Below are 23201 nucleotides of genomic sequence, written 5' to 3' on the forward strand. Positions count from 1 at the left end.
TATTTTTTGTGGTTCTCGACCCACAGTTTAAGAAGCGCTGTGCTACATTACACAGGCACTTGATTGGTTGACCACTTCTGCTTTTGTTGTTCAGTCAGGACTGACTCTTCATGACCCTATTTGGGGTTTTTTGGGCAAAGATACTGAAGTGGTTTGCCATTTTCTTCCTCAGATCATTTTACAGATGAGGAAACTGAGGCAAACAGGATTAAGTGACTTGTCCAGGTTCACATAGCTACTAAGGTCTTCCTGACTCCAAGCCCAGTATTCTATCCACTACACCACTCTTCTTAACTATTCAAAATGAAGAGACAGGATGTCAATGGACATTCAGTAGGATCTCACAGTAGCACTCTGTCAAATGCAATTCAGTGGGTTTTTTTTTTTAATACCTTTTCTCTTCCTCAAACCTCCTTTCTCTCTTCCTCTTCCCTTTTTCTTGTATTTTTCTTCTCTCCATTAAACCCTCTCTTTTCCCCTTCCCCCTCCTACTTACACTCTAATTGTTCCAGAAGCACCTATGGTCACTGCCATCAAACTAGTGGTACTGGAAGTTACAGGAGACAGGAAATTTGTCAGACTTTATCCTGAAAGATAAGGTGAACAATGGGCCTCTCTCTTGGTTTCAGCTGTAATAGCTACTCCTTTTTAAGGCTGGTCAGCAGAACAGTATGCTATGCAGCACCTACTCAGTCAGGCAGCAACCAGCAGCACTGTCTTATTTTTAACAGCTGCCTGCATGACCAATGGGACTCTCCAGGTTGCAAACCTAAGGGCAGCCTGAATAAACGGGATTGTCATCATGGACTCTTTGAAGCCTTCATTGGGATCCAGCCAGTGTTGGGAGGAGGTGGCCCCTTTGCATATAGTCTTTGCCCAGGACTTCTATCTGCTGCTCAGTGTATGAACTGCCCCATTAAATCTTCATTACCTTTAATAAAAGTTACTTTTTGCTATAATATTTTGTTTCTAGGTATACTAGTCCTCACACAATACAAAATCAGGTCTTCAAAGAGTGGCAGGGGATCACTAAAAAGCTTCCTGACTCCATGATGCTAACCCAAATACTACTGAATTCTCTGGAGTTTAAATATAATATTATGTTTTTATGAAACCCAACTTTTCATTTCATGTGTTTATCTTTATTTCCAGTATAATATTCTCCCTCCTATGATCTGAGGTCCAGACAAACTGGCCTTCTCTCTCTTTCGCCAATTCCCCTACCACCACCCTTATGCCTAGAATGCATGCCCACCTCATAGAATACTTCTCTTCCTTCAACACTAAGTTTAAGCACCACCTCCTGCAAAAAGGCTCTCCTGTCCCCTCCCCCAAACTACCATGACCTTAGCTATCTTAGATTAATAACTTCCTATAGAATATATTCCATACGTATATGCATACAGACAGACACATCATAAACACACACACTTACACATACACATCCGTATAAGTCAAGCCTGCTTTGTAGCATTTGCCTATTTCTGAGATGTAAATGATCACACTGAAAATTTAACAATCAGCTTTCCAGATCCAGTTCTAGCTGGTTCCACCACAGTCTTGGAATTTACAAAGCATAGTTCACTGGGTAGGAGAAATGAGAAAAATATATTCCAAAATGAAAATTATGTAAAAATAAAATATATCCACAAAAGGATTTTAGAGGAAAATATTTTCATCACCAAAAAAAAAAAAGCTGCAGCAGAGCAGTATATTTTTATCACTTCTGATAGTACCAAGGAAGAGTTAAATACTCTTCTTTCCTCCACTTCAAAAAGAAGACCAAAAAAAAAAAAGATTACCAGCTACATGGGATATATTGAAAGAATCTTATTCTTTTTCTATGCCTCTGACTCATATAAATTTTTGATGCTGTCAAGACTCAGCTTAGGCCACCTCCTATAGGAAGCCTGCCTTTATTTCCCCTAGTCATAAGTGTTCCCACCCCTCCTCAAATTATATATTTTCTTTTCTGTTTCCCAAGTAGAAAGGAAACTCTCTGAGGTCAGGGGCCTCTTTATCTTTGTGTTTGCAGGTACTGGTTGAACTGATCTGAATCTAATATATTGTATTCACTTTCAATGGACTAACTTCACTTTCACTTGAAGGAAAACTGGGAGGAGGGGCGGGCGGGAAGGAATGGAGCTGAGGAAATGGGTTGAAAGGTTCTGAGAAAGGGAGTGGAAATGATTAAAAGCCTAGGGGGAATTCCTCAAGTGAAGGAGATTTAAAAGATTTACAAATCAGTTAAAGTTCTAGCTAGGCAATGGACGATGAACTTTAGTACTCCTATACCACTTAGTCATCGACTTTCCTGTCTAGTCCTGGGCATAATGGAATTAGATACCCAATCATTTAGCTCAAACTCCACAAGCTAAAACATTTCCCCTTACAAGGAAGATAATTTGTTTTCACTCACCTTCAGGACTTTTTTTTGTAATCTTTCAGGGGCACTGTCCCAGAATTTGTTATATTATCTAATATTTATGCAAAATGAATATTCACTGATTACAATCAGCCTACTCCTACATTATAACATTTTCTTTTTTGTCCGCCGCAGCTACTGAGGTTGACAAGTTCGCAAAATCAAAAAGGGGCAAACCAGAATTTCAGAGAAAGGAATGTGAAGTACAGGCTACCATTCACTTTCTGCCCAAGAGGCCATGTACTTAAAATGCAGAATGAGGTACAGCTTTGAGCATGGCCTACATGGAAATTTGTTTTGTTTGACTATGTATATTTGTTATGAAGGATTTATTCTTCTTTTTTCAATTGTTCAGCTTGGGGGGGGGGGGTGGAAGTGCTAGGAGGGAAAGAAAATAAACATTCATTAATTGGAAAAATATTAAAAGTAAATTTGAGGGAAAAGTAAAATTAACAAAAAGGATTATAGGATTTTATGTATCGATTATATATGCCATACAAGGCAGTGTTTCTAGGGCACAAAACAAAATCTTTGTTTTTGTTTTTCAAAAGCAAAGGAAGCAATTAGAAGGTTGCTAAAGCCCGCTAGTATTCATTCTAGAGAACCAATGATTAGATTTTCAATATGAGCATTTAGACCTCAGAAATCAGCAAATAATAAAAATCAAGGCTTGACTTACTATCTTGTTGATTGTCTGAACTTAAGAAAGTGATAGATAAAATGTTAATAATGCAGTTTAAACTTAAAAGTGTGTCCTGTGTGAATTTCTCCCCATAGCGCCAGGTATTAAGCATTTACCAGTACATCTCTGGAAGCAGTTAGGGATAGTATAATGTCTGCTTGCTGTAGCCAGGACGGATAGCAAACAAAGGATGCAGTTGGGTTAAGGGTGGGGGGAAGGTTAAAAATAAAAACTGGCTTTTTTTTTCATATTTCTAAACGGATCTCAGGAACATGAAACACCTATGACTTAGAGATAACTGAAAGCTGTGGCTGATTCTTTGGCATCGTGCTTTGGTGCTTTATGGGATGAAATCCAGAGGCAGCTAGGTGGCTCGTTAGATAGAGAATACTGGGCCTGGAATCAGAAATACCTGAGTTCAAATCCAGCCTCAGACACTTACTAGCTGTCAGACCCTGGGCAAGTTATTTAACCTCTGTCTGCCTTAATCCACTGCAGAAGGAAATGACAAACTACTCCATTATCTTTGCCAGGAAAAACCCCATGGGCAACATAGTCCATGGGGTCACAAAGAAATGGACGTGACTCAAGAACAACAGCAAAAGAGACAATAACTGTTAGAAAGACTTCCCCAGACAAGCAGCCGGCACAGTAAAGTGTCACTCTAAGGTCACCATGAAAACAAATAATTGGCATTTTTATAGCACTTTATATGAACTGTCTCATTGGAACCCTTGAGGTAAGCCTATAGTCATTGTTAGGCCCATTTTACAGATGAGAAAATTGAATTTTAGGTAATGTGATTAGGCTTCAAATCTAGCCCTTCTTGAGGCCAAGACCAGTATTCTACTGTGACAGTACCAAAATCTCTTCGTTGCTAAATCCAATAGCCCTGTCAGTCTCCTCCTTGATGTTCACGTCTCTAGGTTTTCCTCACACCTCTTTCTCCTGATTTTCCTTTTCCTTTTTTTTTTTTTAACCCATCTGACTAATCCTTTCTGATTTCTTTGCTGGATCCTCCCCCAGATCATGACCTCTAACTGTGGGTGACTATCAGGGTTCTGTCCAGGGCCCTCTTCTCTTCTCCTTCTATACTACTTTCCTTTGATGATCTCATCAGCTCCCATAGATTTACATAGCATCTCTGTACTGATGATTCTCAAATCTATCTATCCTGCCCTGATCTTTCTGCTGACCTCCAATCTCATTTCTCCAACTGCCTTTCAGACATTTCAAACTGAATGTTCAGCAGACATTTTATATGTCCAAACTGTCCAAAGTGTCCAAAGACTCATCATCTTTCTCCCTAACACCTTCTCCTCCTCCCGCATCTTCCCTATTACTATACAAGGCAACACCATCCTCCCAGTCCCTCAGGTTTGCAACCTAGGAGTCATCCTGGATTCCTCACTATCTCTCACCCCCTACATCCAATCTGTTGCCAAGGCTTGTTGTCTTCAACATCTCTCCAACATGCCCCTTTCTTTCTTCTGACACTGCCATCTCTCTAGTGCAGGCCCCCATCACCTAATGGGTCTGCCAGCGTCTAGTCTTTCCCTACTTCAATCTATCTTCCAGGCACCAAAATGATTTTCCTGAAGCCCAGGTCCAATCATATCACTCCTCAACTCAATAAACTCTAGTGGCTGCCTATCAGCTCCAAGAACAAATACAAAATGTTTGGCATTCCAAGCCCTCCATAACTTAGCTCCCTCCTACCTTTCCAGTCTTCCTGCACCTTATTCCTCAGTACATACTTTTCAGTCCAATGACAATGGTCCTTTAGGTGTTCCACAAACAAAACACTCCATCTTTCTGCTCCAGGCACTTTTTCTGGCTGTCCCTAATGCCTGGAAAGCTCTCACTCCTCCACTCTGCATACTGACTTACCTGGCTTCCTTTAAATACCAACTAAAATTTCATTTTTTTCAGGAAACTTCTCTCAATCCCTCTTAATTGTAGTGTCTTCCCTATTTTAATTATTTCCTATTTTTCTTGTATATAGTTTGCTTTTTATACATTTGTTTGCATGTTGCCTCCTCCATTAGATTCTAAGCTCCTTAAGGTCAAGGATTGTCTTTTGCCTTGTTTTGTATTACCAGAATTTAGCTCAATGCCCAGCACATAGTAGGCATTTGATAAATGTTTATTGATTGAGTGATACCAAGAAATAGTTGTATGTTTACTATTGTTTTCTTTGCCTTGAAAAAGGGAATAAATTGTTCTTAAAAAAAAAAAAAAAGATTTCCAGGTACGTGGAATGTATAAAAAAAAAAAGAGTCAATTCCCTGAAAAGGAAATTTCTTATCATACTAAGAATGCCCTGCTCTATTGGAAAGTGAAGAAGAATTATATGCCAATGCTACCTTTGGGGGAAAAAAAAAACTAACAGCTGATGGATGAACGTCTCTGAACTTAGTGAGGTTACTGTCTAATGATGGGCTTAGTAGGATCTACTAGACCTTTCTCTCTGCTGATATAGCTTTTGAGAATGCAGATTCACATCCATATTAGAATGAAGGATCAGAAAAGAACTTAATATCCTGGCTGAAGGATTTAGATCTTTCCTTGATATTTTAATTTGTACTTGTTAAAGATCAGTATTATGTGGTCGGGAAATTTGAGGGTAGAATCAGACCTCAGACCTTGGGAAAGTCTCAATCTCTCAGCTCCAGTCAGTCAGTCAATTAAACATTTATTAAGTGTTTACTATGTGCCAGGCATTGTGCTAAGCTCTGGGGTTACAAAAAGAGGCAAAATACATTCTCTGCCCTCTCTGCCCTCTCTGCCCCACTATCTAATCAGGGAGGCAACACATAAACCAATATATATATAAAGCAAGCTATATACAGGATAAGTAGGAAATAATTAACAAAGAGAAGGCAGTAGATTTCAGAGAGGCTGAGAAAGGTTTCCTGTGGAAGATGGGATTTTAGTTGGGACTTAAAGCCAGGGAAGTCAGTAGGAGGAGATGAGAAAGGAGAGCAGTCCAGGACAGCCAGAAAAAATGCCTAGAGCCATGGAGTGTCCTGTTCATGGAACAGTAAGGATGCCAGTGTCACTGGAAGAATAGGTGGCCTTAAAGTGTAAGAACACAGTTTGCTCATATGTAAAATGGGGCTAATAACAGCATTAGGTGTCAAGTGTTCTGCAAACTTCAAAGAGCTCTATGTTAGAGATTATAATATTATTATTAGAGAGATTGAGGTTCAATTCCTGCTTCTGACATAGGCTGCCTGTCTCATCCTGGGCAAGTCACTTAACTCCTTAGTGCCGGAGGCAATTCTCTAAGATGTGAAATCTTGGTGTTTTGTTTGTTTGCTTGTTTTTAAATTAGTGTGTGAATTAAATCATTATTATTTTTTGACTAGGCAATGGGGTTAAGTGACTTGCCCAGAGTCATACGGCTAGTGTGTGTTATATGTTTGAGGCCAGATTTGAACTCAGGTCCTCCTGACTCCAGGGCTAGTGCTCTATCCACTGCACCACCTAGCTGCCCCTAAGATGTGAAGTCTTTAACAGACTGATAGAGACCACAGTTGGTGGAGGTATTGATTTGCAGTCCCTTGGGAATAGTTCCACAGAGTCTGGTTCCAGACTACAGGTTGGGAATCATTATATTAGAGCTGTTGTTCTCAAAGGATGTAACTGGTACATTGATTTCATATGTGTGCTGCCTCCCCAAATTGTGTGGAACTTCCACTTAAAATGGTATGTGTGAGCTTCTATAGGGTGCACCATTCCTCATAGAAAAGTGTGCCCTGAGCAAAAAAAAAAAGCTTCAGAACCACTGGATTAGAGCCTTCTGGTTTCCCGAAGGTGCCTAGAGAGGTGGAAAATCTCCCTCAGGTGGAATTTCTGAGTGGTGGCAGAGAAAATAGTCATGTACCCAAAAGTCTGAGGAAAAAGAAACTAGAAATGTACGAGGAAAGAAGTGAAGAGAGAGAAACCTTCCAGGAATGTGTTGGAGTAGTCATCTATAGGCTCCAGAGATCTGATTGTTAAATGTCACTGTGAACATTTACACCATAAATTGGCAAATGCTCCACATTAGGGCTTGCTTTGCTGTTTTCTTGAATGTCTACATTTAAGAAAATGATGAAGAAAATGTTGATATGATGCAGATTAAATTTAAAAGGATGTCATTAGTACACTTTTTGGAATTCAACATTTACCAGCCCATCCCTGCAAGTCTAAGGATATAATACAACCTAGAAAAGAATGTGCCAGGACACTAGGCAAAGTACGACATCTCTAGTAAGTATTGTTCAAGTTATTGCTTTAATTCTCTAAGCTTAGTGATGTCAATCTCCACATATTCAGTCTCCACTCCCATCCCTGCCCTGCCTTTATCATGGCCAGCAGAATGTATTCCATGGCAAAGGTCATCTTAAAAACAAGATTCATAGGGAGCTTCTCTTTCATTGAAAACTGGTTGATTCACACTTTGAGCCTTTACCTTTAAATCCAATGAGGCAGTTTCTTTAGTCTACTGACTAAAATAATTTTCATTCCTATAGACATATATTCAGAAGGAATAGTGGGTAATTTTTTTTTAAATAAAGTTTAGTGATCTTTTGTTTTTTATAACACAATCATCAATATATTCCTCCAGTACCATATTTCTTTTGCAACAAAAGAACATAAACAGTTAAGTAAAAGTAACCACAACAATGACTTTGTCTGATAATATATGCATCTTTCATTCAACTATAGCATTTATTAAGAACCTACTGTGTGCTGAGGATTTGAAAATTATTATTTCATTTGATCCTTACAATAACCCTGGGAGGTAGATGCTGTTATTATCCTCATCTTATAGTTGAGGAAATGAAGGTAATCAGAGGTTAAATGACTTGCCCAAGGTCACACAGCTACTAAGTGTCTGAGGCTGGATTTGAACTCAGGTCTTCCTGACTCCAGGCCCAGTACTCTATTCACTGTACCACCTAGTTGCCCTAACTTGTCTCTCTCACCTTCTAAGCCCCACTCCCCTCTTTTCTGTATACTTTAAAAATGTTTCTTTCAGGGCAGCTAGGTGGTGCAGTGGATAGAGCACTGGCCCTGAAGTCAGGAGGACCCAAGTTCAAATCTGGCCTCAGACACTTGACTCCTACTAGCTATGTGACCTTGGACAAGTCACTTAACCCCGATTGCCTCAGCAAAAAAAAAAAAAAAAGTTTCTTTCATACTCTTTTCTTATTTTTTTTTTGTCTCACTAGCATACTCACCAAGTCTCCCCAGTAACACACACACACACTAAATAAGTCTTTCCTTGTAATAAATAATCATCACAAAGAAAAACAAATACACCTCATCTCTATGTGTAAAAGTATATACCTTATTCTGCACCTCTAGTCTTCTGCCTCTCTGTCATGAAAGAGTTCCCCACCTTTCTGCTAGGGAAAAAAAGAGGAGATGCTTCCTTGTCTCTTCTCCCAAGCCAAGGCTGGCCATCACAATCACTACTTTTTTCATTGCACTGATTTCATATAGTGTTCTGGTTTTGCTTACTTCACATCACATCCATTTCTCAACATAGCTTCAATAGGAGGAAATGATTGGTAGGAACAGGAGATGATGATGTGTTCAAGCTCTGTAATAACAATTTGATTAACTATTGTACCAAGAAGCCCAAGAGTGGCAGGTTCCAAAACTGGAAGGGACTGCATCATTTCTTATGAGCAGCTCGGTGGCACAGTGGATAGAGTATCTAGCCTGGACTCAGGAAAACTTGAGTCTAAATTCAGCCTCAGACACTTAGTAGCTGTGTGACCCTGGGCAAATCACACACTCTTTGCCTCGGTTTCCTCATCTGTAAAATGAGCTGGAGAAGGAAATGGCAAACCACTTCAGTATCTTGGCCAAGAAAACCCCAAATGGGGTCACGAAGAGTCAGATACAACTGAACAACAATGAAAACTTTTTAAGAATTTTACAAGGCAAGGATTGCCTAACAACTTAATTTTATTCTGACAGGCTATACCTGAGACACATTCTCAAAGAGAGCCAAAAAAAAAAAAAAAGTAATGCCTGCCTCTGAGACACTCAGCGATTTGCCTGGCTCCCTGTCCAGTGTCAATCTTCACATCTGGGGCCATTTAATCCCCTACTTGTAGCTCAGCCCCACCCCAGGTGGGATCTGGGACCAATCCAATGCCATAGGCAGGTGAAGCATGTAACTCCACATTGCAATTTGATGTCAAATAAATTTTCTGTCTGTGAACTCACATTTCAGTGTTTGGCTTGGTTTGTTTTATTTGTCTCCTGGTCCCTGATTGGCTGATGAATTAGAAAATGAAGATCCAAAAATCAAAGGGGTAGAGGCCTGAAATCCCTCCCCCATTCACTCTGAAGCCTTTCTTCCCTCCAACCTAAAGGCTGCTTGAAGCAAGGGGTCTAAAAGGTGCACTGGCTGATTCCAAATCTTTTGACAATGCTATGTAACTGGAAAACACTCGGCAAACAAAAGGTGCCATTATTGTTGTTGCTATTATTATTAATAATAAAACAAGGGCGGTCCACCCATTTCATGGCAGGGACAACCTGGCCAGCACCCAGCTGTCTCATTAAATTCCTGCATGGAGCAAGAGTGCACCTGCTAATTGCTTGCCACATTTGCCTGCTATTGCTTATTAAAAATCACAGATAAATGGAGCTTTAGAGATCACTAAGGTCAGATCCTCTCATTTTACAAATTAGGAAACTTGACACCAGAAAGGTCAGGAGTTATAGTCAAAATTACACAGCTAGTTAGAAGAAGAGTCAGGACAAAAACTTAAGTCTCCAAACACCTAGTCTGGAATTATTGTAACTAAAGATTTCCAGTCAGTTGCCTTCATTGCTATAGAATGGAAGCTTCATTTACTTCTCCAAATTGGATTTCAGCATTAGCTGTAACAACTGTCTCCAATTTCTTATATAATTCCCCTCTTTTTCTTTCTCCCTGAAACTTAGACACAAATGAGACTTGTGAAAATCACAATTCTCAAAGATTTGAGGAGTTTCAGTGTGGAGGAAGGAGGTCTCTTATAGAACCAGAACTCGTTTGGTATTATAGTGATATAACTTCAACAGAGATCAACCATGCCTCCGCTAACGCTATACCTGGTGAAAATCTTTGCTTTGACCAAAACACACACACACACACACACACACACATACACACACACCAAAAACAAAACAAAACAAAAAAAAACCAGTGAAATTTTTGTAGCAGAAGTGAATTAGAGCTGGGCATGGGCCTGGTCCCTTGTTAAGGACTCATGCACAAATCAGAAACCCCTGAATGGTGCCTTTGTATCTCTGACTGGGGTGATATCAAAGAGGATTAGTTAGAGTGTCATTAGAGATGAACTATCTTCCTTTCTCCTCCTCCCACCCCAATAGGTTACAAGAAGAGCTATGAGGGACTCCAACTCTCCATCAAACATTTTGGGGTTCTGTCAACTTTCCCCTAGGACTTCCAATGACAGGAGGAAAAAATATTTCTTTTCCCCTTCAGTGTCAATGAATCAATCACAATCACTGGCTCCTAAAATATGTGCTTGCCTAGGAGAGCCTGAGCCTAGGCCTCAAGTCTCCTCGAAGCATTTCTTCTGCTTGGTGTTTCTTCCCTGAACACAGGTCCACAACCTGCAACAGAGATGGATGCTGCCAGCCTTGACCTTGGGAGTTCTAGAGTTCTTGGGTTCCTGAGCTGGTTCTAGCTATCTGGTGGAATGTGATTCCTGCAACAACACTACTTCTTAGAGAAGATAACCATTGACAGCTCTATCCTGAACCTGAATGGACCAAAGAGCCAATGCCTGCCTTGCCGGTAAGTCTGGACCTTTTGAATTGCTCAGACAGTGCAGGCCTGAAGTGAAGTGAAATGTCTTCAACAATCCCACAGAAGCCCTACCACTTTGGTAGGAAATATATAATAATGATGTTGGAGGGCTATTGTTTTATTACATCTTTCTACATTTTGTTTTATTATGCTTTAATAATATGCCTATTATGTTTTATTTTATTTTATTGTAAGAGAGTGGACAAAACACTGGACCTAGAGTCAGACAGACCTGAGTTCAAATCTAGCCTCAAGCATTTCCTAGCTGTGTGACCCTGGCCAAATCACTTAACTGCTGTTTGCCTCAGATTCCTCATTTGTAAAATACAGATAATAATAACACCTATTTCCCAAGGTGGTTGTTAGGATAAAAAAAGACAATATTTTCAAAGTATAGTATAAACTTTAAAGTACTATATATAGTAGCTATTATTATTATGTTTAAACATATATTAATGTGCTTATGAATCTTTTATGTTCTAAGCATTTCTTTGGTGGTAGAAGACATAGCTGTACTGTACCTGATATCCATTTTATATGCTGAAGAGTTTCTAGAAAGGATCTCATTAATCCCTTTTGGGGAGACCCTAGACTCAAACCATATCCAATTTTTGTTTCTGAGAAGCACTTTCACCCTAGGGCATAGGTCACATTTTAATTACTTAAGGCTGCACAAATACAGATTATTTCACTTTATTTTTGGCCTAGATGTGTGATTTCCTTTATGTAGGGAAGACTTCATAGGAAAACATCTTCCACTGTGTAGCCAGGCAACTTCTCTGGAACATGAAGTCTTTAAAAAGTTGCCTGGGGTATAGTGACGCAAATGACTTGTCCACGGTCACACACTTAGTATTTGTCAGATGCAGGATTTGAACATGTCTTCTGGACACCAAGGTTTTATTGTTGTTGTTGTTGTTGTTGTTTTGTCCAGACCTGTGATTTCAACAGTGTAGGGAGTACCTCGATGATGAATCTCCCTATACCAGTGCAGATCTGCAGGGGTTCTGAAACTTATAACCTTAGAGAGTTACCTGGGGGCCCTGATAAGTTAACTGACTTGCCCAGGATCACACAGTCAGTATGTGTCAGAGGCTGAACTGAACGCAAGAGGTCCTACCCCCCAAGCCTCTACCCATTACACCATACTGCCTGTCATGTTTGTCAATAAGTTAGGCAATCAAATACCACTGATTCTTCTCTGAGCAATCTGAAAAATCACATTCTCCACGTATCAAATGGAAGCGACAGTATTTTTCTCAAAGACAGATTGATAGAGGTTTAAAGGTAGTTTTTAAAGTACTCATATGATGGCAGAAAGGGGAATTTTTCTCAATCTAATCCCTGAGACTATGTCCTCTAATAATGACTGGTATTGAAGCCCCTCTTTTTAGCCCTACCCCCATCTATAATAGGCCTAGCCTCATCCCGCACTACTGGACCAATCCTAGTGGAAATGAGATGGGGGAGAAGAAGGGAGACAAGAAAAGGAGGAAATAAGAAACAAGAAAGATGGGGCTATGAAAAGCTACATCCTTCAGTAGCTCTTTGGCTCAGCATCAGGTCTCACTTTGGTTCTGAGCTGAGCTTGACAACAGAATCTCCCAGTGACCAGTGCCTTCAACCTCCCCCCGCCAATTCCTACCCCAATTACCCCCAGCCTGAGTTCAAATCACAGGACTGAGACTTGCTAGCTATGTGTCCTTGGGCATGTCACTTAATTTCAGTTAACTGAGGAAAGCTTTGGTTTCTTCATCTGTAAAATGGGGATAATAATATACTATCTCATAGGGCAGTTGTGAGGGGAGTACTTTGAAAATCTTAAAGTGACGCTGACTTAGAAAACAGACAGGTCAGCTCTTCTGACACTCACTTGGCAGGCAGCCAGGGTTCCCCACTTCTGACAGGACCACTCTGGTCAGAGCTACTGGGTTCAGAGGCTTCCCGCCATTGGACGAATGGAGCATCCTCACTGATTTGTACAGGTTTGTAAGGCCTCTAGACGGCTATAATGATGCTCTGCCCACCCCCAGCCTGAGGACCCTTTTGGATCCTGGGGGTGCAGCACCCAGCACTGGAAGTTTAATCCAAATAGGACCTGTTTGGCTTGACAATCCTTATTATTACAAAAAATGACCTTTGGTGTTAGTATTTTTTGAGGGGGAGAATTATTGGGGAAGTAGGGTAATAGTAATAATGACATCCCAAAAAAGAAAAGAAAGAAAACAGAGCCAATAAATCATTAAAAAATATACACAGAAGATAGCAGAAGGAAGTTCAGATGGAGACATAAACAAGGTGTATAATATTAGAATGAAGATGATAAATTTGAAATATTTTTAAAAATAATAATAGCTAACATTAATATAGTACTTTAAGATTTGCAAAATATTTTACAAATACTACCCCATTTAATCACTACCATGCTGGAAAATAGGTGTTATTATTATCTCCATTTTACAGATGAGAAAACTGAGACAGACAGAGGTCAAGTAACATGTCGAGTCTCACACACTAGTGTCTGAGATCAGATTTAAACTTATTTTTCTGACTCCAAATCATCACTCTCCCTACTGTACCACCAGTCACTTTTTTTAAAAAAATAAGTTTTATGTAGTAGAGATTCATGCCTTTTTATGAAATCCTTTTTTTGTTCTTTTTATGGAGAAATATTTATGTTTGTTGATGTTTGCCATATTATAAAATGCAAAATTTAAACTAAAAATTAGTGGGCAAATTATGGATCCTGATTAATTATTGTGATTTTATTTGTTTAATATTAAATATAAATAGTTACTAAACAAGTTTAGCTAGTTGTATTGATAGAATGCAATCTATTTGAAGTCTACTTCATTCTTGTTTGTGTCCAGCATAGTGTTTTGTACATCGGAGCTTAATAAATATTTGTTATTTGAGAACTCCGGTCAGTGTAATAACAATTCATGATTCCAGGTGACCATGAATAAAGAAGAATGCTTCCTACCTCCTGACAGAGAGTTGACAAATTTGACAAAAATTCTGTCAAGATGTTATGTTACTCCCATTTTACAGATGAGGAAACTGAGGCTCAAGAGGTTAAATGATATGCCCAAGGTCACAAAGTTAAATATATAAGTAAGGATATGAACCTCAGTCTTCCTGACTACAAGTCCAGGCCTCTATCCATTATTCCATGCTACCTTTCTAGGAAAACATCTTTTATAAATATAAATTTGCTTAATTTAAAGCTTTCTTTTTTTAGTATAATTGTAAAATGTCCCAAATTCTAATAATCTGAAAGTGATGAGCAAATTGAAAAGTAGTTTGATTTATACTTAACTTACACTTAATTTTATTCTCTATGATCTTTAGAGAAGAGAACCTTTGTCTTTTTTTTAATTAATTATTGCATGAATTGGGAGAAAGAAAAATATCTTTGCCCTAACTTTCTATTGACATTCCCTTATTCCAAGGTACAAATGGCCAGTTTCATCTGCTATTAACTGAGCATAACCACTAACTATTATTTTTACAAATACTTTGAATCACCAAGGGCGTTTCTACTAAAGGGCTAAAAATACTTGTTATTTTGAAGAGAAGAGACAATAGGCATCACTTTCCTTAAGGAAATCCTAGTACTAGTAAGGTACTAAAAGGTAAGAAACTAAAGTAACATAGAGTGAATTGCTTGAGATCAGAGAGTAAATTGGTAGTAGAGCCTCAAATGTAGGAACTATAATGTTATTGTTGTCTTTATATTCTCAGTGCCTAGTATTGTGCCAGGCATATAATAGGCACTTAATAAACACTTGCTAAGTGAGTGAATGAATGCACCTCAACATTATGGGCTTTTCATTACATACATCAATCCCAATGGATTTACTGAGCCAATGTATGGCCAAAAAAAAAAAAAAAAAATTGCAGAATTGTACCACCTCCCAAACCTGGGCATTTAATAATGCCCTGTGCTCACAACCTTAAAAGACTCCATACCACCAAAGCCCAATCTTTAATGGGCCAGACTAGACTGTAAATGGACGAGAATTTCTCACATGCCTTTGTAGCTCTTACCACCATTTTCTTGAAGCCCAAGAATGCCTATTAATCCATTAGCCAGAAGTACGTTATGGGGCTGTTAGAGAAACTTTATAGCCAATATCCTCTTAAAAAAAAAAGGTTTTAGAAAGTCACTTAACCCCTCTCTCAGTTTCAGTTCCCTCATCTGTAAAATGGGACTAATAGCACCTGCCTAATAGCACTTGCCTAATAGCACCTTGCAAGGTTTTTGTGACTATCAAGTAAGATTATATAATAAAGCACTTTGAAAACTTCAAAAATGAAAACTTCAAAATGCTGCATAAATGTTAGATATTATTACCTTTTGTTTTTACATCACCTTCCCTTTCCCTTCTAAATATCTCTCTTCTACCTCCCCTACTTAGTATATATATATACTAAGTATATATACACACGTATATGTGTGTGTGTTTGTGTGCAGTAGTATATATGTATATATATATTTATCCTTCCATTGTAATACACATTTAAAACTTTTTATTTTCCCCCAATTACTTGTAAAGACAATTTTAAACATTAATTTAAAAAAATTTCTGAGTTCCACATTTTCTTTCTCTCTCCCTCACCTCCCCCCTCCCTGAGACAATAATTTGATATAGGTTATACATGTGCAATCATGTAAAACATAATTCCATATTAGTCATATGTAATAAAGATCTTAAAAGATGCACAAAAGAGTTCAGCAAAATCAACTGACACATTGACAGAGAGCATATGCATCATCCCACAAGTTAGTTACCCACCTCTCCAAAAAAGAAGGAAGGTACATTTTTCTCATTTCTCCTCTAGGGTCAAGATTGGTCATTATAAATACAAAGTGTTCATTGTCATTCTTCATTCACATTGCTGTAGTAACTGTGTATATTATTTTCCTAGTTTTGCTCACTTTTCTCTGCAGCAGATATAAGGTTTCCCATGTTTCTCTGGAATTTTCATATTCATCAAGTACTAAAGTGCAGAAATATTCATTCATATTCCACTGTCACCATCCATTTACCACAATTTGTTTAGTCAATCTCCAATCAATGAGAACCTATTTTCTTTCCAGTTTTTGTTTGCCACCAGCACAAAAATTGCTGCAATATATATGTGTATGTATATGTGTGTGTGTGTGTATGTATGTATGTATGTATAATGTTTATATGACCATCCTTTTTACCTTTAACCATGAGTAATGGAATCTTTGGGTCAAAGGATATGAGATGTTTTAGGTTGTTGTTTATTTTATTTTTTATTTTTTAGAGGAATCCCAAATGGCTTTCCAGAATTATTGAACCAAATAACAACCTGTCCAACAGCACAGTCCTGTACCTGTCTTCCCAAGGCACCATCAGCCTTGATTATTTCCATCCTTGGAAATCTTTGCTGGATGTGAGGTGATACTTCAGAGTTATTTTAGTTTACATTATATGATTATTAGTTATTTGGACTAATCTTTCATATGGTTGTTAGTTTTCAACTCTGTCATTTTGAAGATAAGGTAAGAGAGACTCAGAAAAATTAAACACTTGCCCCAAATTAGAATATGGAGGTATACAACACCAAGTCTTTTGTTGTCTTATGAACATTAAGAATTAATGTTATAACTCCTGTTGTGGAGTTCCCTACCTTATGTTGTTACACAATTGTTTGCAACTTTTAGAGGAAATAAACAAAAGTTATCTGAATAAAAGATCATCACATGATGAAGATTTTTTTCTTACCCTTTTCCTTATTACTGGACTTGACTGAAGCTATTGGCCCTGATTAGTGAAAAGTAATTCAATTGCTTCCAGCTCATCCAGGAACTCCCAGGTGGAAACAGTCCAGGACTCTGAGCCCAAACGCTCCAAGAACAGCAGTGCCTCCAAGACCACTAGCGCTGATTACAGCTCAGCCCTTGCAGCCATTGCTGAGGTCAACAACTCATGTATAGAAGGAGTCCAATGTACCCAAGACTAACACCAACCATTATCAAACTGCAGCACTCCACGGAACACTGGCATTGTTTCCAGCCTGGTCCCAAAGCCATCATGAGACCTGACAACTTCCTCTGGGCAGTAGCCCTTCTTTCTCAGTAATCCCAGCTACTAAACACGAAGAAAAGAAAGTTCTCATCACCAAAGTCTTTGGCAATAGCAGACAGTTTAATATCCGAAGCCAAGATAGTTTTATTAACGGAAAAACATTAAAGATGATGCATTGCCATCTACTTTGCTTCTGTACCCTAAGGACCGCCAGACCATTTTATCTGACTTGACATTGAAACCTCCAAAGTGTTGTCTCCCTCTATAGAATGTGAGCCCCTCAAGAGCAGGGGTTGTTTTACTTTTTTTTAAATTGGCATTCTCAGCACTTAGCACAGTTTTTCTGCACACACTAAGTGCTTAATAAAGGCTTTGTCATTCATTCATTCATTGAAACCTGGTCTCTGTCAAATTCTTACCTATCCTTTAAAAATCAACTCAAATTCCAAGCCTTCTCTGCTATCCTCTATTGGAAATGACACTTCCCCCTTCAAATTCACATATGGTATTATTTTGCACCTTTCTAATACACTTGCCACATGTTCTTGTTACACTTATTAAGTTTCTTATCCTTATGTTAGATTGTAAACTCTGAGAGACTAGAGACTAGGTCTTATATAAATTCTTCATTTCTCCTACCAACTCTATTCTCATGTCAGTACAAAATCTTTGAGAATATTCCACTCAAAGTTTGAAGGCACTCTTGATGAAAGGAGAGAGGCAGCATAGTATAGTTGTTAAAGAATTGTCATTGGAGCCAGAAAGTCTTGCCTTTGACATATACTGGCTGTGTAACCCTGGGCAAGTTACAGTGCTCTTGACAATTAAGACTATAAGTTGAAGATGTTGACTGGCATTGGTTAAGGGAGTTTCCTCATCCAGGAGTTCCCTATATCATATCTTTATGTGTGTGTATGTGTTAACTGAAGGCCCCATTGTGAAGTGGGAGTAACTCTAGGTTGCAGAAAAGAGAGAGAAGGAAGGGAAAGAGGAGGAGGGAAACAGAGAATGGAGGGAAAGAAGAGGGAGAAAGAGAGAGCTGCCTTTGGGATCAGGAAGGCCTGGGTTCAAATTCTACTTCTGATATATACTAGTTGTGTGATCCTGGGCAAGAAACAATCTTGATGGGCATTAGGTAACTCAGGACTATAAACTGAAGACAAGTTAGGATATCCCTTTGGAAATTATGTAAGACCTCCTCGATGACACTAGCAAACACCTTTGCTAAGTGTACTTTTTCTATTTTGTGCCTTCCTTGGTAATAATCTAAGGTTATCAAACTCTTTAAGGAATCCTGTATGATTTTCTCACACATGGGAGTCACCATGGTGGAGGAGAGTCTTTGGAATGACATTTTGCTTAATTTAATCATATGCTTTTTTTTAATAGTCAACAAATAATATGTACAATGGAACTTTGTGTTCTTTATACTTTTCAGTCAGCTGTGTGATTGTCAAGATATAGTCTACTGAGGGCAGCTAGGTGGTACAGCGAATAAAGAACCAGCCTTGGAGTTAGGAGGACCTGAGTTCAAATATGGCCTCAGATACTTACTAGCTATGTGACCTTGGGTAAGTCACTTAATCCCAATTGCTTTAAAAAAAAAGTTATAGTCTGCTGTAGAATATTATTTATAAACTTTCAACTGTTCTTTTCTCATACCTTGATCAAGGGATATGAACTGGACCTGTGATTTCATTAGTATTGAGGATTCTTGAGTGAAGAAACTTCCTCGGAAAGAAACCAGTACAGGTCAGAACCTTCTCTGAAATTTATAATCACAGATCACAAAGAGGTTGACTTGTCCATATCATGCAGCCAGTATGTATCAAAGCAGAATTTGAACTTGTCTTCCTGGATTCAAGGCCAATTCTCTAGTCATTAAGCCACAATGCCTCACGAACTAAAAAATACAACATAATGAAAATCTTGGTATGAGGTAGGGAAGCTTTGAAAGAATCTTAGACAAAGTTCGAGCCTTTTGATGTCCAGGAAAGATTTGCTAGTCTAAGGAAGACTTGAACTTAAAGATCTCGGAAACCTATGACTTTGTCTGCTTTGTTCCCGTAGGCTTCATAAACAGGCTGTTATCAGATGAGGAGCACAAAGGTTAGTGTCAGATGTGCTGCTTCAAGACTTAGCCAATAAAACATCTCTTTTCGAGTTCTTTGAGAGAAATGCTGAAAAAGCACTTTGTTATCTCTGTAATCAACACGTCCAGAATGTGATACTGTCTGAATCAAAAGGCATAGCAGATTTTTTTTAAAGCTAACAGCTCTGAAAAAATACAGTTTTAAACTTTGTTTTCACAGTATATCTACCAAATCAATTTGACTAGTGTTTTGAGTTCTTTGAAATTAGGAAAAGATATTTATATAGCATCGTAGATTTAGAACTAGAAGAGACCTTACAAGGTATCTCCAGTCTCTTCAGTTTAAAAGGGGAAACTGAGACCCAGTGAGGTTAATTGATTTGCCCAAGATCACACAAGTAGTACACAACTAGCCTAGAATTTGAATCCAGGTCCTCTCACTGAATTCAGCCCTTTTCTATATTTTGTGATATTGTAGAAGTTGCAACCTTCTAGCTAGGAAGGAAGGAAACAAGCATTTATTAAATGCCTAGTATGGGTCAGGCACTGTCCTCAATGCTTTTATAAATATTATCTCATTTGATCCTCACAACAACCTTGGGAGGAAGGTACTATTATTCCCATTTTACAGGTGTCTGTCTCAGATCACATAGCTGGCAAGTGTCTGAAACTAAATTTGAACTCAGGTCTTCCTGACTCCAAGCCCAGTGCACTATCCTTGACAGGTCTTCTAGCTGCTAGGGTTCAGAACCGTGGAAATACATTATTACCTTTTAATATAATTATTGGAAAATAGGCTTGTAAGATCCTTTTTTTTTTAAAAAAAAAAAAGAGTTTTAGCTAAAAGGCTATTCTGTGAATCTGGTACAAGAATTATTTTTTCTTGATTTTATTAAGGTCAACATTTATGGAGAACTTTTAACTTTTTGAGAATTTCTATAACCATAAGGGGTTAAAGATCTTAAACTATACAACTGTGTTGACATTCCTTCTAAACAATGTCTTGTTATCTCTCTTATCTTTAAGTATTTTCTTTTTTATCACTCTGCCCCTATTTTCTCCTTTAACCCTACAACTGTCCTGAACTTAGCGTGTAGGCCTATAACTCATTAGTTTCCTTTTTATTCTCTTTTTTTTCTTTTTCTTTTTTTATTTGAAGACTGGGTCTCCCTATCTCCACCAGACTGGAAGTGAAGGGGAAATTGACAACCCAATAATGCTCTGATCAGCATAGGAGCTTTGAAGTTTGATCTTCTCCTTTTCATATCTGCCTGGGGTCACTGGCCTCTCCTTAATCAACCAGGTGTCCTCCCCCTACCAGGGGAACTAAGTCCACAAACACAATTGACTTAGTTCAGAGTTCCAGAACTCCAGAGTTCAAGAGATAAACCAGCCTCCAACCTCCAGCTGGCTGAGACTACAAGGCATGGCTACCATCTTTGGCTTCATTCATCCATTGAGTGAACACTGAATGTTCACCATGCATGTGGTTCTAGACTGAGAAGGATTAAGAAATAATGAATATTAGATCTGGTCCTTCCCTTCTAAGAGCTTCTAAGAGCTACTTAGAAAGACAAGATGTGTATATATGTATAATGGGAATTCTACCCCATTCATCTCCTTCAAGCATCTCACAACTGCTCTGTTTCCTTCTGGACATGTGGTGTCTTAGTACAGGAGAACTAGGGTGCTTTGGGATGAAAAAGCAATCTTCTTATTGGTCTCTTATCCCTATGACAATGGTGAGTGAGGGGCTATTTCATTTTAAAGGGGGAGAAAGTTTATGATTCACTCTTCCTTTGACAAGACTATATGGAAAGTGGCTCTCATTAGACTTCCCATGAGAGTAAGGGAGGGGCCTTCTGAAAGAATATGTCCTTCATGGGCCAATCTAAGATTCACCTTCAGAGCCCAAGCTGACCCCTGTGTTGTTTTATATTCCTCCTCTGAACATATGGGACCAAATAATGATTTCAAGGTGGACACATTTCAGCCTTGGAAACAGCCTTCCAAGTTTGAGGGATTGGAAGTCCCAGGTCTTTTAGTTAGAGCTGATTGTCAACAAGGGGAGATTCTGCATCAGAAAAGATCACCAGTGACATCAAGAAGCTCAGTCCCTGGCCTGGATTGCCAGAAGACTTGCATCTGGAAAGAATTGCTTAGACAGTGAAGAACTCTAGGTATGATGTAAAATGCCTTTTCATCAGAGCTACAAACTGCATTACGTCCTGATGTTTTAATAATCTACCTCCAGGGAGAGTATAATAGTAGCTATGGTACTGCTGCTATGTCATAAGTTTTTTGTCAATATGCACTTAAAGGGATTATGTGTATTAGAATTTTCTTTTGTGAAAAAGATATAAATAATTGTTCTATAATTGACCAACATTATATATTTAATACCTGTCTACTTCCTTCTTTAAAGAGACCCTAAATATGAATGAAAACCTTAACTCTAGGTAATTCTTCCTGATAGCAGCTGGTGGCACCATGGATAGAACTCTGAGACTGGAGTCAGGAAAGCCTTATTTAAAATATGGCCTCAGATACTTAAGAACAATTAGGCCCTTTTGTGGAGAGGGAGAAGGTAGTAGCAGCATCTTATTGAGTCCCCAAGTGAAAGACATAATAACTGTTATAGGATCCATGAGAAGGGAGAGCGGTTGACCAAGTGGAAATTAAACTGGACTTTGAAGGATGGGTAAGATTTGGACACAGAGCAAAGAAAGGGCATTGCTAACAAGAAGAACATAATCAAAGATAGAAATTGTGTCAAGAATGAGCTTGCTGCACTGTCTTAGGGTGGGAGGTGCAGATGGAGGGGGAGAAAATTTGAAACTCAAAAGCTTATGGAAGTGAATGTTGAAAACTAAAAATAAATTAACAAAAAAAAGAATAAGCTTGCTGTCACACTAATACATTGTTGGTGGAATTGTGAAATGGTACAACCATTTTGGAAAGCAATTTGGAATTAAGCAAATAAAGCGACTAAAATGCCCACAACCCTTTGAACCAGACACTGGGTGTATACCCCCAGGAAGCCATTGATAAGGGAGGAAAAAGTCCCCATATACTCCAAAATATTTATTGTAGCACTTTTTGTGATAGCTAAGAATGGGAAATAAAGCAGACACTCATCAATTGGGGAATCACTAAACAACTTGTGGTATGTCAACACAATGGAATATTACTGTGCTGTAAGAAATTATATGTATGATGAATACACAGAAGCATGGAAAGATCTATATGAGTTGATGCAGAGGGAAGCAATTAGGTGCTGCAATAGATATGGTGCTTGTCCTGGAGTCAGGAAGACTCATTTCTGTGAGTTCAAATCTGGCCTCAGACACTTAAGTAATTATGTGACCCTGGGTAAGCCATTTAACCCTGTTTGCCTCAGTTTCCTCATCTATAAGACGAGCTGGAGAAGGAAATGGCAAACCACTCCAGTATCTTTGCCAAGAAAAACCCCACATGGGTTCTCCAAGAGTCAGACATGACTGAAATGATTGAACAACAACAAAAGAAATAATTATAACAACCTAAATGGAAAAAACAGCAACATGCTAAAAAATCAAAAATAAATGTAACAAAAGTAAAAAGATCAAGTGGGATTAGAACAAAATAATATGAGAAGACATCCCACCTACCCCTTAGTGGAGGTAGAGATATATGTGTTACATACATGTTTTCAGACTTTGTCAATTAATTGACCAATTCTGCTGATTTTTTTTCCCCTCTCAAAAAAAAAAATACAAATATTTGTCATATGAGACAGCTCTTGGAGAGGGAGTTGGCAGAAACACATGGGATACTATGGTGATGTAAGAAACAGAAAACATCAATAAAAATTAATAATAATTTTTAAAAAAGAATGAGCCTCGTGTTCTATAGGGGTACAGGGATATGGCTAGCATGCTTGGAACGAAGGATTCATGTTAGGAAGCAGCAAGGGATATAAGGTGGGGTAGGTAGATTGGGATCAGATCACAGAGATACTCTAATGCCATATTGAAGAATGTATATATCATCATACATGCAAATGTAAAAGGGGGAGTCAAGGGAGTTTGGGGGTGGGGAAAGTTAAAGCAGTAGAGTGATGATTCTTT

This window comes from Vombatus ursinus, unplaced genomic scaffold, assembly GCF_900497805.2.
Source record: "Vombatus ursinus unplaced genomic scaffold, bare-nosed wombat genome assembly UNPS02014807.1, whole genome shotgun sequence".
In the NCBI taxonomy this organism is placed as follows: domain Eukaryota; kingdom Metazoa; phylum Chordata; class Mammalia; order Diprotodontia; family Vombatidae; genus Vombatus; species Vombatus ursinus.